The sequence below is a fragment of the Monodon monoceros genome, unplaced genomic scaffold (genome assembly GCF_005190385.1).
Source record: "Monodon monoceros isolate NGI ecotype Baffin Bay Population unplaced genomic scaffold, NGI_Narwhal_1 Contig174_ctg1, whole genome shotgun sequence".
NCBI classification, from domain to species: Eukaryota; Metazoa; Chordata; class Mammalia; order Artiodactyla; family Monodontidae; genus Monodon; species Monodon monoceros.
In genome coordinates, this window is record NW_021697627.1 from 1702186 (window position 1) to 1715820 (window position 13635).

The window sequence follows — 13635 nt, forward strand, 5'->3', positions numbered from 1 at the left end:
TATAAGAAGTCTCACCAGGTAAGTTTCAGGAAGCTAGTATTACTCACTGACCTTGGTTGGAAACCAGATAAAATTAGCCTCCTTTTGCCCCCACCTGCCGTAAAGGTCAATGTCATCAGTAAATACTGCATCCTTTTTTGAGCTCTGTATGCTTGAGATCCACACCATATTCTGCCCAGGCACTCCCAGCAGCACACATTTTTAGGCAGCTCCTTCCACAGCCTGGAAATGCAGGAACTGTGTCTTTCAACTGTTTCTGTTCACCTAATGCAGGGAGAACAATTTTTAAAGCTTTCCTGCAGACGGACCCTCTGGACTGTTGCAATAGCTTTTGGGCTTGTGAGGGAGTTGATTCCTGGAGGGACAGCAGGATTAGTCCTGTTGTGGGTGGAGGAATATCTGTGATAGATATAATTCTCACAGGCACGGGAGGCATAGGTGTCTTGTCAGTATATGCTCTCCTTCCCAGTAAATTTAGGTTTTGCCCGGGCTGGGTGGAAACCCAGTTGTGTGTCCTGGATCTAATCCATGACCCTGAGTGAAAAACAATGCATGGAGACACAGGGCACGCCATATTTTGGAATCCTGAGAGACAAGTATTCGCACAAAGAGTGCAGTTTTGCATGCCTTTGCACATCTGTTTATTCCAGTTCTGTGGAATGAAGAGCCACACTGAGGAAGGAAGTCATAAAGAAACATTTAATCACTGGAGAAGATTACAGTGCCAGAGTTTCAAGTTCTGGAAAACTCGTGGGGTCTGCCTTGAGGGACGCAGGAGCTTCTCTAATGTCTACAACACTGGCTTGACTTTCTCCTGTCCAGCCAGAAATCTGTATTTTCTTTGTTTGGAAGTCATTAGAGCAGGAGACCGCAAACCGCGACCCACTGGGTTAGGGTGTGAATCTGTTTAACTCCACTCAGCAGGGCATTAGTCTGTCTTTGCAAACTACAAAGTAAGCTTCGGGGGTTTAGGGGTGAAACGGATGCTCTTTCACTGAACACCAAGCACCTGTAGGCTCAAGAAAGCAGTAGGCTGCGTTCAGTGCAAAAAATGACTAGTAGAAACTATGGTAGTGTGAGTAGAGGTTGAAAGGGCAATCTCAGAAATAGAGATTTACCGTCAGAGATCCCCATCCTGCTGCGGGTGTTACTACTCAGACCCTTCCTCAGATCCTGGGGATGTGGTGGAACACTGAACAACCAGCACACAAATCCCTGCTAACCACCGCAACCTTTTTGGAGGGATCGTGGGAGCCGGCTTTGATCTAATTACCAGCATGCTGCCCTTTGGAAGGAGGGCATTGCAGTCTTCCTCATGACTTTTCCTTGGGCACAGCACACAGAGTGTGTATACGTGCGTGGGGCACGGGTGTAAGGGGAAGCAATGCAAGAGTAAGCAACTCGGAACTACCTGTCCCTACCCTAGACTGAAGAGCTGGGGTTTTCCTTCGGATCCCTGGCTCCCAGAGATGCGGTTTGACTGCCCACATTGGGGCCCATGAAGGAGTCGGTCCAATGGTATAATAAGGTAAGAAGATCCCCAGTAGTCTAGTGATAATTGACTGCCAGAAGTTAGATGGATAGTGGGGAGGATGGCTGCTGTCGGGGGGTGGGTGTGTGGGGGAGTGGGGAGGGAGAGTGTGGAAAAGAGTTCTTTTAAAGACTTTCCCTGACATCTCCTTCACCAAGCAAGAGGCTCTGGAACTTACCTTTACCAAACTAAGGGCTAAATATGTAGTTCTCTGGTCTATTGAAACAGTTGGGTAACTCTTGCCTTGGAAAGTTATGTTCCAGTTATTTCACTTGAAGCATCCCTCCAAACTTCTCAACAATTGAGCACCTGGAGAAACTCTGGAGAAACGATAACTGGAGGCATCCCAATTGGCAAAGGAAGAAGTAACACTATTTGCAAGACATGTTCTTGTATATACAAGGAACATGAACACAGACACAATGTAATAAATGAATTCTGCAAATTTGCAGTAAAAGATGCAGCGCAGGCTTTACTGAACAGGGTGAACAGGGTGCGGCCCCCAAGGCACATTAACTCAGGACTTGTAAACAATGGTGAAAGTTCTGGTGAGGGGTCAGGACCCTGGGCAGGTGCTGGAGCTGGAAAATTCAAATTCTGAAAGATAATACTCCTCTGCTTTTTGCAAAGTACAAGCATATCTCAGATATTCTGCTGGTTTTGTTCCAGGCCACTGCAATAAAGTGAACAGTGCAATAGAGCGAGTCACACACATTTTTTTCTTGGTTTCCCAGTGTGTATAAAAGTTATGTTTCCCTTATATTGTAGTTTATTAAGTGTGCAATACCATTACATACAAAAATCAATGTACAATCCTTAATTAAAAATAATTTATCGCTAAAAAATTCTAACCATCATGTGAGCCTTCACCAAGTTATAGTAGTAATATCAAAGATGACTGGACACAGATCACCATAACAAATGTAATAATGAAAAATTTTGAAATTGAGTATTTAGCTGAAACAAATAGACTCACGGTTATTTCTCCAGCACAGATGGGTTCTTTTCAGGATCAGCAAAGAATTGTAAAGGACCCGCAACAGTGGGCAGGCCACATGCAACTCCCCCACAGCAGGGGAACGCTATTGCAGAGAGGAAAAAGAAGGTGGGAGGGCGGTAGCAAACAGAGTCCCTGGGTTCTCACTGGCTGAGTCCTTGACAAGAAGAGGGCTCTCTTCTTCCTGGGCGGGGCGGAGGGGGGCGGAGGGGAAGGGTCTGCAGTGGTCTTAAGATGTGAGTTCCCTTCTGGTCACCCAATCCTATTTAACTGAGGTTTCTGTTTGTTAATTTTTTTACACAGGAGACAGGAAGTGAGGAAATAATTTTGGAATATGGTGGCAATAAACTTGCTGGATGCAGGATTACCACAAACCTTCAATTTTTAAAAAGATGCAATACGTGTGAAGTGCAATAAAACAAGGTATGCCTGCAGCGCCTCTTACCCCCAATTATTTCAGGATAATAATAGCTAGTAGGGCCCATAATAAGGATAACCTAACAAGAACAAAAACAGGAGATACTCCTGTTTTCACCTGACCCTAAACTCTTCCCTTTTCAAAGTAGTTTCCTTTAGCGTGAAATCGCCCCTAAAAAACTACAAATCCCATTAAGCAGCAGGCGCAGCACAGTAAGTACTCCTCCCTTCTCAGAATGCCGCGGAGTTCCGCCCTAAACCCAATCTGGGCTTGCAAACTATGGCGGAACAGTTTGCTAGGACTTGCAGTTCTTTCCACACTCTTTATCCTCTTCCGCGCAGAGTCACTGGGGCATTCTGTTAGCCCTTTGGCCCTGAGACCGGGCTCAGCCTCCGATGCTCCCCTCCCCCACCTCACTCAATTCTCTGGAGGCAAACATCCAGCCGTCACGTGGAGAGGGCCGGATCGTCGACTGGCTGCTGAGGCTTGGAAGGTAGTAGATAGGCCTTGCGAGCTTCCGTCCTTTGGGTCAAAGATGCCGGTTTAAGTGCTTCCGTCACTTCTTGGCGACGCAGGTAGGATAAAGAGCGCCGGGAAGAGGCGGCGGAGCAGGGGTTAAGGCGACGATTGAGGCCGGACGCGGCGGTCGACTGAGCAGCCAGAAACAGGTCAGTCCTGGTTTCCACGGGGTGGCGGGGGTGGAGTGTGAGGGAGAGTATTACCTTTTACAGGTTTGCCTGTTCACTCTCTTCAGTTACTTTAGTTACGGGACAAACATTCCGCTTTCTTCAGAGGGTGGCGATAGTAGGACGTTTGTGTGTGTGGCGAGGAGGTGGAATCGGAATAAATGGGGTGGAGGGGACTGCTGTGGGCTGGGGAGGGGTGTGTGCGGCTTGGGTATTAGAAGAGGCGGGGAACGCAGTCCTGTCTGTGGGTGAAAGGGTGCGAGGCGCGGGTGCGCCATGTGTTACAACCATGTATGGCGGGTGCTCCGGGGTCCTGTGAGCTTGATGTTCTCTCTCCCAGTTCCTGACGTCCTCGTGCTCCCTCCGTTCGGCGCCACCTTCGGTCTACTAGGGACAGGGATTTGCTCTTCTCAGCTTTCGGCGACTGCATGCGTCGCTCTGTATGGTGCGTTGGGGTTAGCGCCGGCAAGGCTGTTGTGTACTTAGATAATGGCGCGGGGGCCGGGGATACGCTGCGTTTCTGTTTCCCAGTCCTCCTTTACTCTCTGCCACCACGCGGATGGTGGCCGGCGGTGGCGGAACTGGTAGGGCTGCTTGGTTCCGGGAGCTGGGCTCTTAGCATCACTGACAAGGCAACATTCGGGGCTTAGGATACGGAGGTGACGCCGAAGTACCTCTGTCCAACCTAATTGGGGAGCATCATCGTGCAATAACTTGTTTTTCTAACTCCTTTAAAAACAAACCAAAACAAAACTGAACACCTTTTCCTTTCCTTTGGTTTGTGCTTTAGCGCCTCCCATACTTTTGGTCTCTCAATCCGGTAGACATGCTGGAACGTTCCCCTTGTCTTACTTTACTTACATCAGGGGCATTTCATTGTTCCTCTGGTGACAGGAAAATCTAGATCTGCTTCAGACTGTAAAAATCCCACTTCTCCTGGGCTGAGTTTGTAGAATCAGGAAGTTTTCCACAACGACTGGGCTGCATACAGGTATATACGGTTTCCAGAGCCCTACCCTAGAGTTGAGAATTGCAGGGAAAGGGCTTGGTACAGTGGAAATCTTTTTTCTTTTTCCGTTCATTTAAACTTGTTGAAGCGTTCATTCCTGTTTGAACGTATGAAATAATATTTTTCTAACATGTTTCATGAACTTCAAAAATCTCAGTTTAGATTTGAGCAAAGTGTCAAGAATTAGCTTTTTTTGACCTGTTTCTGAGGTGATATTTTCTTGTGTCTCTGTGTGAAGGTGTTAGTACTTCACATCTTTCTTTCTTTCTTTTCCTTTCTCTCTCCTTGTATTCTGAAAGAAAGATCCAGTTCTTAAAGGATGGTGAAAAAAACCTGAGTGCATAGTACTGTAGAGATTCAAAATTATCACTTGCACTACTTTCTCCAAGGACAACTCTGATTTAAAAAAAAACAAACCAACAACAATGCAGTCTACGATATTCCAACAAAGAAGAGAAATCTTATTTTATAGACAAAAAGGACAGGTTGTGGGAGGTTTGAATGAAAATCTGTTGCAGAAAAGTGAGAGTTCAGGATGTTGATAATTTCTCACTGGCTGAGTTGTTGAAGTAGTCGATTTCTTGTAGGAGATGCACTGTACATTTTTTTCCCTTTTGGCACCTTTTGGTAGTTGAGAATTTTTTCCTATTGATGATTCTTCTGTTGGGATCTGTAATTGATAATTTCTCCTATGTAGTTACTTTTACTATTGTTCTTTATTTCTTTGTATGGCTTTTGAGTTAATTTGTAATGTCACTTTATTTTTGTCAGAAGGACTTCCTTTGTGGTTTTTTTTTTTTTTTTTGCAGGGCAGGTCTAGTAAAGGATTCCCTCAGCTTTTGTGTATTTGGGAATGTTTTAATGTCTTCATTTTGAAAGATAGTCTTTGAGTTTATCATACTTAAGAGTTTACTCATTACTTAACTCATTGGATGTGTAGACTAATGGTTTTCGTCAAATGAGAGAAGTTTTTTCTCATTTCTTTGAATATTCTTCCAGCCTCCTTCTCTCCTCTTCTGTGACTTCCATTATGTATATGCTAGTGTCCCACAAGTCTCAAGTTCTGTTGGTTTTTATTTATTCCTTTTCCTTTCTGTTTCTCAGATTGTATTTTCAATTGACTTAGATTCTAGTTTGCTGATTATTCTTCCTGCTAAATTCAGTTGTCATACTTTTCAGCCCTGAATTTTTCTTTGGTTCATTTAAAAAATAATTTCTACCTTTTTATTGATGGCTGATTCTTAATTTCTTTTATTCCTATGACTTGCGTATAGTTAATTTCTTCTTTGCATGAATTGTGATTTTTTTTGTTGGCAACTGAATGTTTTTAGTAGTATAATGTGACTGTCAAACAAAAACAAATCCTGATTTAGATAACAAGAGACCTTATTCCGAGGCACTCCTGCAATACGGAGAACACTCTGATTTCAGAAATCTGAAAATGTCTTAAAATCAGAGAATGACTTTTATTGAGACAGGTAAACAGGTTAGTAGAAACTTTTTAAGGGGAAGTCGAGCAAGCAAAGGAGAGTGAGCAGACAGCATAATTGGCATGGTTGATGGGAGATGAGTGTCAGCTGATTCTTGGATCCTTGGGCTGAGTTGTTACTAGGGGCACGCTCTGCATTTGAGTGCTTGATCATGGTGGGTAAGCCAGTATCCAGGGGTTTTTGCGAAGAGAGAAGCTTGACTGAAGTCTGGTTAAGACAAGACAGTTAAGAAATGTGCAATTGTGAACTCTATACTCTGGGAATCAGATTCTCCCCACATCCCTAGGGTTTGTTGTTGATTGTTATGGGTTGTAAATGTTTGCTTAGTAATTCTGTGGTAAGCTGTTTTATAAAGATTGTATTCTTTGTCCTGCGTGGTCTCTGAAGTCTTCTGTGGTAGCTTAGAGGTCAGCCAGGTAGCTTAGAGGTCAGCCAGGAATTTAAAAGAGATTTCCTTGAAATCCTGGAGCAACAAAAATAACAAAAACTAAACTCCACGTCTTTGCAAATTGATTTTGTTTAGGCAACTCCTTTAACACTTAGGTAAGCCCAGCCTTAGTATGTACTTCCTTCTTGCACAGAGGCAGATACAAAAGTGTAGGGTCTTCTGTGGTCTTTTCTGGCATGTATGTTGCCCTGGACATGCATGTAGGCTTTGAGATTCCCTGGTATACCTGGGGCCCATCCAAAGCCCTTATCCTTCCATGTTTCTTCTTTACCACCCTCCTTCTTTTGGGGCTTTTCAGTCTGTCTGCTATTTGCCTTGTCATTTTGTCCTTAGCCCACGTAGCTGTGGCTGTTATTTCAACATTTCACACCAAGAAGCTGCACCAACCGTGAGAAAATTTTGAGGCTGGCAAAACAGGAGGATATTCTTGAGCTCCCTTTGGGGGTCTGCCGTATAGATCAAAGCCCACTATCAGAACTTTTAAGAACAAGGTTTCTTAATCCATCTGGCACCAGCAAGCCACACCAGATATGCTAGCTCCTTCCAGGGTGGGGATTAGGGGGTTGTGGCAGGTAAAATAAAAAGTTACAATATTCCTTAAGTAAACTGCAGCAGCTTCTTTCCTAGTTAAGGATTCCTCTGGTTGTTGGTTTCGACTGTTTCCCAGAGTTTCCAGAAAGTTGATTTGGACAATTTTTGTCACCGTAATCATTGCTTTCGTGTAGAAGTGGGAGGTTGCTACCTCACCATTTTCTTTCTTTAATTTTTTTCTTTAAATTTAGGTATAGTCAATGTACAATATTATGTAAGTTTCAGGTGTATAACATAGTGATTCACGATTTTTCAAGGTTATACTCCATTTACAATTACAAAATATTGGCTATATTCCCTGTGTTGCACAATATATTCCTTTTTTTAAATTTATTTTTATTTTTTTATTTTTTTTTGCGGTACGCGGGCCTCTCACTGCTGTGGCCTCTCCTGTTGCATAGCACAGGCTTCGGTCGCACAGGCTCAGCGGCCATGGCTCACGGGCCCAGCCGCTCCGCGGCATGTGGGATCTTCCTGGACCGGGGCACGAACCCATTTCCCTTGCATTGGCAGGCGGACCCCCAACCACTGCGCCACAAGGGAAGCCCCACAATATATTCTTGTAGGTTATTTTATACAAAGAAGTTTGTACCTCTTAATCCTCTACCCCTATGTTGTTCCTCCCCTTTTCCCTCTCCCTAGTGGTAATCACTAATTTGTTCTCTAGATCTGTGAGTCTGCTTCTTTTTTTGTTTTATTCACTAGTTTTATTTTTTAGATTCCACATGTAAGTGATAATCATACAGTACTTGTGTTTCTGTCTGACTTATTTCACAAAGAATAATGTCCTCCAAGTTCATCCATGTTGTTGAAAAAGGCAAAATTTCATTTGTTTTTGTGTCTGAGTAGTATTCCTTTGTGCGTATGTGTGGCGTGGGGGGCACATCTTTATCCATTCATCTCTTGATGGACACTTGGGTTGCTTTAGTATTTTGGTAATTGTAAATAATGCTATGAAGATTGGGGTGCATGTGTATTTTTGAATTAGAGTTTTCGGATATATACTCAGGAGTAGAACTGCTGGGTCATATGGTAGTTCTATTTTTAGTTTGTTGAGAAACCGCCATACAATTTTCTACAGTGACCACACCAATTTACATTTTACCAACAGTGTAAGAGGGGGTCAGTTTTCTCCACACCCTCACCAACATTTGCTATTTCTGTTCTTTTTGATGATAGCCATTCTGACAGGTATGAGGTGATAATCTCATTGTGGTTTTGATTTGCATTTCCCTGGCAATTAGTGACATTGAGGATCTTTTCATGTGCCTCTTGGCCATCTGTATGTCTTTGGGAAATGTCTATTTATGTCTTCTGGCCACCTTTTAACTGGGTTGTTTGTTTTTTTTTATGTTGAGTTGTATGAGCTGTTTATATATTTTGGATATTAACCAAAATGTCAGTCGTATAATTTGCAGAACTTTTCCCATCGGGTAGGTTGTCATTTTGCCTGTATTTTTTTCTAAGAATTTTATGGTTTCCAGACTTACATTTAGGTCTTTAATCCATTTTGAATTTATTTTTGTATATGATGTTATAAAATGTTCTAATTTCATTCTTTCACATGTAGCTATCCAGTTTTCCCAGCACCAGTCTTTTCTCCATTTTATATTCTTGCCCCCTTTGTCACAGATTAATACATTATCAATTTTAGTGATGTTCCTCTCCAGGTATTAGCTTACCTTTATAAAGTAGTGGTATCTGGATAAATAATGCCTCTTATTTAAAAATTAGAACTTGTTTAAATGACATAGTTCCTAGAGAGTGATTTTCATTTATAATTAATACATGATTAACTGGTAGGGCATATGACAGACCTTACTTCATAGTCAGTTGTTGTTTATGTAAAATAAGATTTATACTAATGTCCCAAATAAACTTTATTGCCTCCTTTTCCTTCCCTCCTTCCAATTCCTTTTTCTTTGCTGTTAATGTGATTATGAGTCACTTTCAGATAATATAATGAATGTAGTGGTATTTGACGTACCTAAAGTGTTAAACAAATTTAATGTATTATTGAGTATCAGCTATGTTTAACTTTTTCCATTTGTGCAGTTTTCAGAAGAGAACAAGTATTAGATAAGCTTTAAGTTCCATTCACACCTAGGGATTCTATTTTTATAATTCAGTCCACTTCCTAGTTAAATTTATTTATTTTAATGAATTTCTGTAAGTTCTTTGACTTGATGGAAAAGATTTACCAAACGACCTATGCTGTCTCCCTGTGCTACTGAGCAAGTTTTATTAATATTTGTTGTTTTGGGCTTCCCTGGTGGCACAGTTGTTGAGAGTCTGCCTGCCGCAGGGGACACGAGTTTGTGGCCCGGTCCGGGAAGATCCCACATGCTACGGAGTGGCTAGGCCCGTGAGCCATGGCCGCTGAGCCTGTGCGTCCGGAGCCTGTGCTCCGCAACGGGAGAGGCCGCAACAGTGAGAGGCCCGCGTACTGCAAACAAACAAACAAACAAATATTTGTTGTTTTGAGTGTTGATTTGAATCCCATGTAATATTTCCAAAATATCTCCCAGATGCCCCTCACTCTCCCCAGTGTTTGCCCTTTAATCTACCATAACTAGTATTTACTTGCTAAGAAGATACTTTATTTCCTGCTCCTATAGTGCAGAGCAGTTTGGTGGGGTATAGTTCGTAGAAGTTATGCCAGTAATTTAAAAGATAATTTCTTCTTTAAGAATTGAAGTGTGGACCATGTTAATGTGATAATGTATGTGTGGTAGATAAAATAATGCCCCCCCCAAATATGCTCATGTCCTAATCTCTGAAACCTGTGAATATGTTTATCCTATCTGATTAAGTATGATCTTGCGATGAAGAGATTGTCCTGGATTATCTTGGTGGATTCAGTGTAATCACAAGGTTTCTTATAATAGAAAAACAGAAGGGTCAGAATCAGAAGAGATGTAATGATGGAAACAGAGATTAGAGACAGAGAGATCTGAAGATGTTATGCTTCAGACCCTGAAGATGGAGAAGGGGGTGATAAGCTAATGCAGGCAGGTGGTCTCTAAACTTGGAAAAGGCATGGGAATAATTCTTCAACCTCCAGAGGTAACACAGCCCTGCTGATCCATTTTGGACTTCTGACCTCCAGAACTGTAAGATAATAAATGTGAATTTTTAATCCATTTTTAGATTTGTGGTAATTTGTTATAACAGTAGTAGGAAACTTCACAAATTATTATGAAAGTCCTGTTGTGGGCCAGCAATTTATAGCCTTATCTAAACTTAAACTCTGTAAGATATTATCATTAAAACAAATAATGTCAGTTGGTTTATCTTGACAGACATTTTCTGAAAAATGTCTGGCAGGTACCCAAATTTGAATATGTAATCATAGCAGCAAGAAGCTCTGAAGGGTCAGAGATTTTAATTTACTTGCAAATTCATAATTTTCCCATAACTTATGGATACTGGGAGAAATCTGGAGACAAAGGATACTTTTTTACAGTAGTATTTACTAGTGTCCACTTTTGCACCTGATTCCCAAGCTTTTGTTCCTACAGGGTTATATAAAGAGAACTAGATGATATTTGCATTACAAAAAAGAAATCCTAAGTTTAGGGATATTAAATCTTTTATAATGGGCAGTGTGGTAGGCAGAATAGTGGCTGCTCAAAGCTGTTCATGTCTTAAACAGGGACCTGTGAATTATCTTATTGGTTAAAAGGATTTGCATAGATTAGGACTTTGTGGCATTACCCTGGATTATCATGGTATGCACAATGAAATCTTAAGTATAATTAGAAAAGAAAGAGGAAGATAAAGGTCAGATCCAGAGAGATGGCATTTTGCATGACTTGCCTTGCCTTTACTAGCTTTGAATATGGAGGAAAGGATCATGATCCGCAGAATACAGTCAGCCCCTAGAAGTCAGAAAAGTCAAAGCTCTTTTCTCTCAGGGAGCCTCCAGAAGGAATGTAAGGTAAATAAATGAGTGGTATTTTATTACAACAGCAATTGGAAACATATAGGCAATAAGTAAACCTGCCCATTGCTGATGAGGTAGACATCATTTCTATTTTTTTTCCCAAGGCTCTTTGCTGTATGAGCATCCTTGAAAAGATAGTTTGAAACAAAGACAGTCACTGCCTCTGTTCACAAGAGAAGCAGAAACAGTGTCATGGCTTCTATTGAGTTTTTCCTTGAGTATGCAAGTTCATTGGCCACACTGTTAAATTTGGTCAAAATAGGCTAGGACCAGATCTGTTCGGTTTATCTTATAGAATACTAGGAACAGGACTCCAAGCCTAAGGAAGAGCCCAAAATTTAGGATTGACTTCAGAGTCCCAGACGTAAACAAATGAACAAGTTTCATAGATCATCAGAGTCTACCATCTGGCTTCCTTAAGGCTATGTGTTGACCTTCCCACTTAGCCTGAATCACCGATTCAGTTGCAGCAGGATATATTCATGAATGGCCCATAAGAAAAAAGTCTAGGGCAATTTTGCCATAACTGATAACTGTGGCCAGACAGTTCGAGACGCACTTGAATGCAGTCCACTGATCGTTTCAGCTGAAGTTGTGGAGAGATTTCCTACTACCTTTCATTAGTGAATGGCTCCCGTTGAGAGGATAACTACCTGCAGTGTGACCCTAAGCCAGAAGTCAGTTGCCCCTCTGGTGAGTTTCTCCAAGGAACCAAAAGTAGCCTCATTTTGGAGATTACTTTGCAGTTGTCCAAAGGCTGCATGACTACTGACTATGTTTCCTGAAACAGTTGATGATCTTTTATGCCCTCCCCTTAATGTGGGAAACAGTGTTTTCTAGAGAGGTGCAAGTTAATCCCTGGCTTCCATGTGAGAAAGGGCATACTTGGTACCTCTGGTAAGAAAGGGTTGATTCTGATTGATTATGTAAGTCCTCAAATGGGACTTACATTAGTATTTCCAAGTGGGCACAGATTTAAAGTGCTTTACATCATGTCTCCCTAGCCAGTTACTAACCTTAGCGTTTCCAGGTGAAAAACTGAATCACATCCTTCTTTTTAAAAGGCCTGCCGAAGGCCACACAGTCCTACCATCTGGCTCTGATACCAGCTGGATGGCATTTGTCTACCCCTGGAATGACTTACCGATGGCTAGAGAAATGACGGTGTGGGAGACATTCAGTGATGACAGTTAAGTGTTTTGTGTAGGAAATGCAGTAGCTGGGACATTCCTGCTATTTCTATTTGAATGGTAGTCAAATTGTCACCTGAGCTCTCTGGCTGGAAGGCAGATTCAACACCCTTAAATACAAGAGGCTTGCAGCAATTTGGGAGAGCCACACTAGGACACCTGTTTTTATGAGGAAGACTCCAGGGGCAGTTTTTAAACACGTGGGATGATTAATGTTGTTAGGTTTGTTAACAAAGGCTGTTTTTCCAGTAGCTATAATTTCAGCTTTTGTGCAATCAGTCGTCACCTACTCATGACAGTCCTTTGGCCCACAAAGGCCAGGTACTAGAGGAGTGAGGGGATTTTTGTAAACCTTGCAGAGATCCATTATGCCCCATTTCTTTGACCTGCAAAGGTCACCTTAGGGAGGCTCCATAGGCAGTGTATTCAGGAAGGGGTAATTATCCACTGGGTACACTGATCTAGAACCACTTCAGTCTCACAAGAGAATCCAGGTAGCAGAAACCAAGTTTGAATCCTCTGGGTGCCAGTTTGGACTAGAGGATGCCACTTGGGCTGACATGGTTATGCTATTGGCAGAAAGAAAAAAGCAGTAGCCTAAGAATGGCTAAGTTTCTTTGAATTTCCTTGACATTCAGTGCTGAATTTTTAAAATGGGTTTGTATAACCCAGCACCCAATTTGTCCTGATCCTTAGCAAGGAAGAGACTGAGAGGGGGTTGTCCCTCTCTGGGACCAGCTCATTCAGTGACCCAACTTGCCTTTCCACAGTTTGTAGAAAAGGTGAAGGTGAGGGGGTTAATATCAGGATGGTTTTCTGAGTCAGTTTTTGAAAAGCAGACCTAATGCTCAATCATTCCAGATGCCTATGGATGACAGGGAGTGTGGATGGGAATGGTGGAGGTACATTGACTACTTTTACTTTTGTGGTAGAACGTATACCATTTTCAGACTGCATATTATCCAGAAAGCTGACCACATGGCAGATCAGTTCAAAGGCTACAATGATGTGGCCAGAGTCAGCTGGTTGGTGTGGACCATCAATCCCATGACCTGAAATGGTGGTCAACTATGGGGCACCCAGGTTGAATAGACCTGAGAAGGTTTAAAGGTTGGATGCACTCAGACTTCCAGAATGAGGAGAATCAATGCCTTGTGTGTCATGGCCTTCCCAATCTGGAGACAACTGGGTCATCTTTCAGCATGCGTCACAAGGTAGCCACTGCAAAAAAAAAAAAGACTCTTTTACTTGGTGCCCTTTCTGTGAGGGTAGACACACAGCCATAATCAGTGCAAAGAGTGTAGTCCAGATAGCAATCATACCCATCTT

At 42.3% G+C, this 13635-nt stretch overlaps 1 protein-coding gene across 2 annotated transcripts in view; it reads left to right on the forward strand.

The window, feature by feature from the left end:
- Positions 1-3518: 3518 nt before the first annotated feature.
- Positions 3519-13635, forward strand: part of LOC114892067 (gamma-taxilin-like) — a 58233-nt gene continuing 48116 nt past the window's right edge. For both annotated transcript variants that reach the window (XM_029216805.1, XM_029216838.1), the window contains exon 1: positions 3519-3614. The gene's annotated coding sequence lies outside the window, so the exon portion shown is untranslated. The remainder of the gene's footprint in view (positions 3615-13635) is intronic.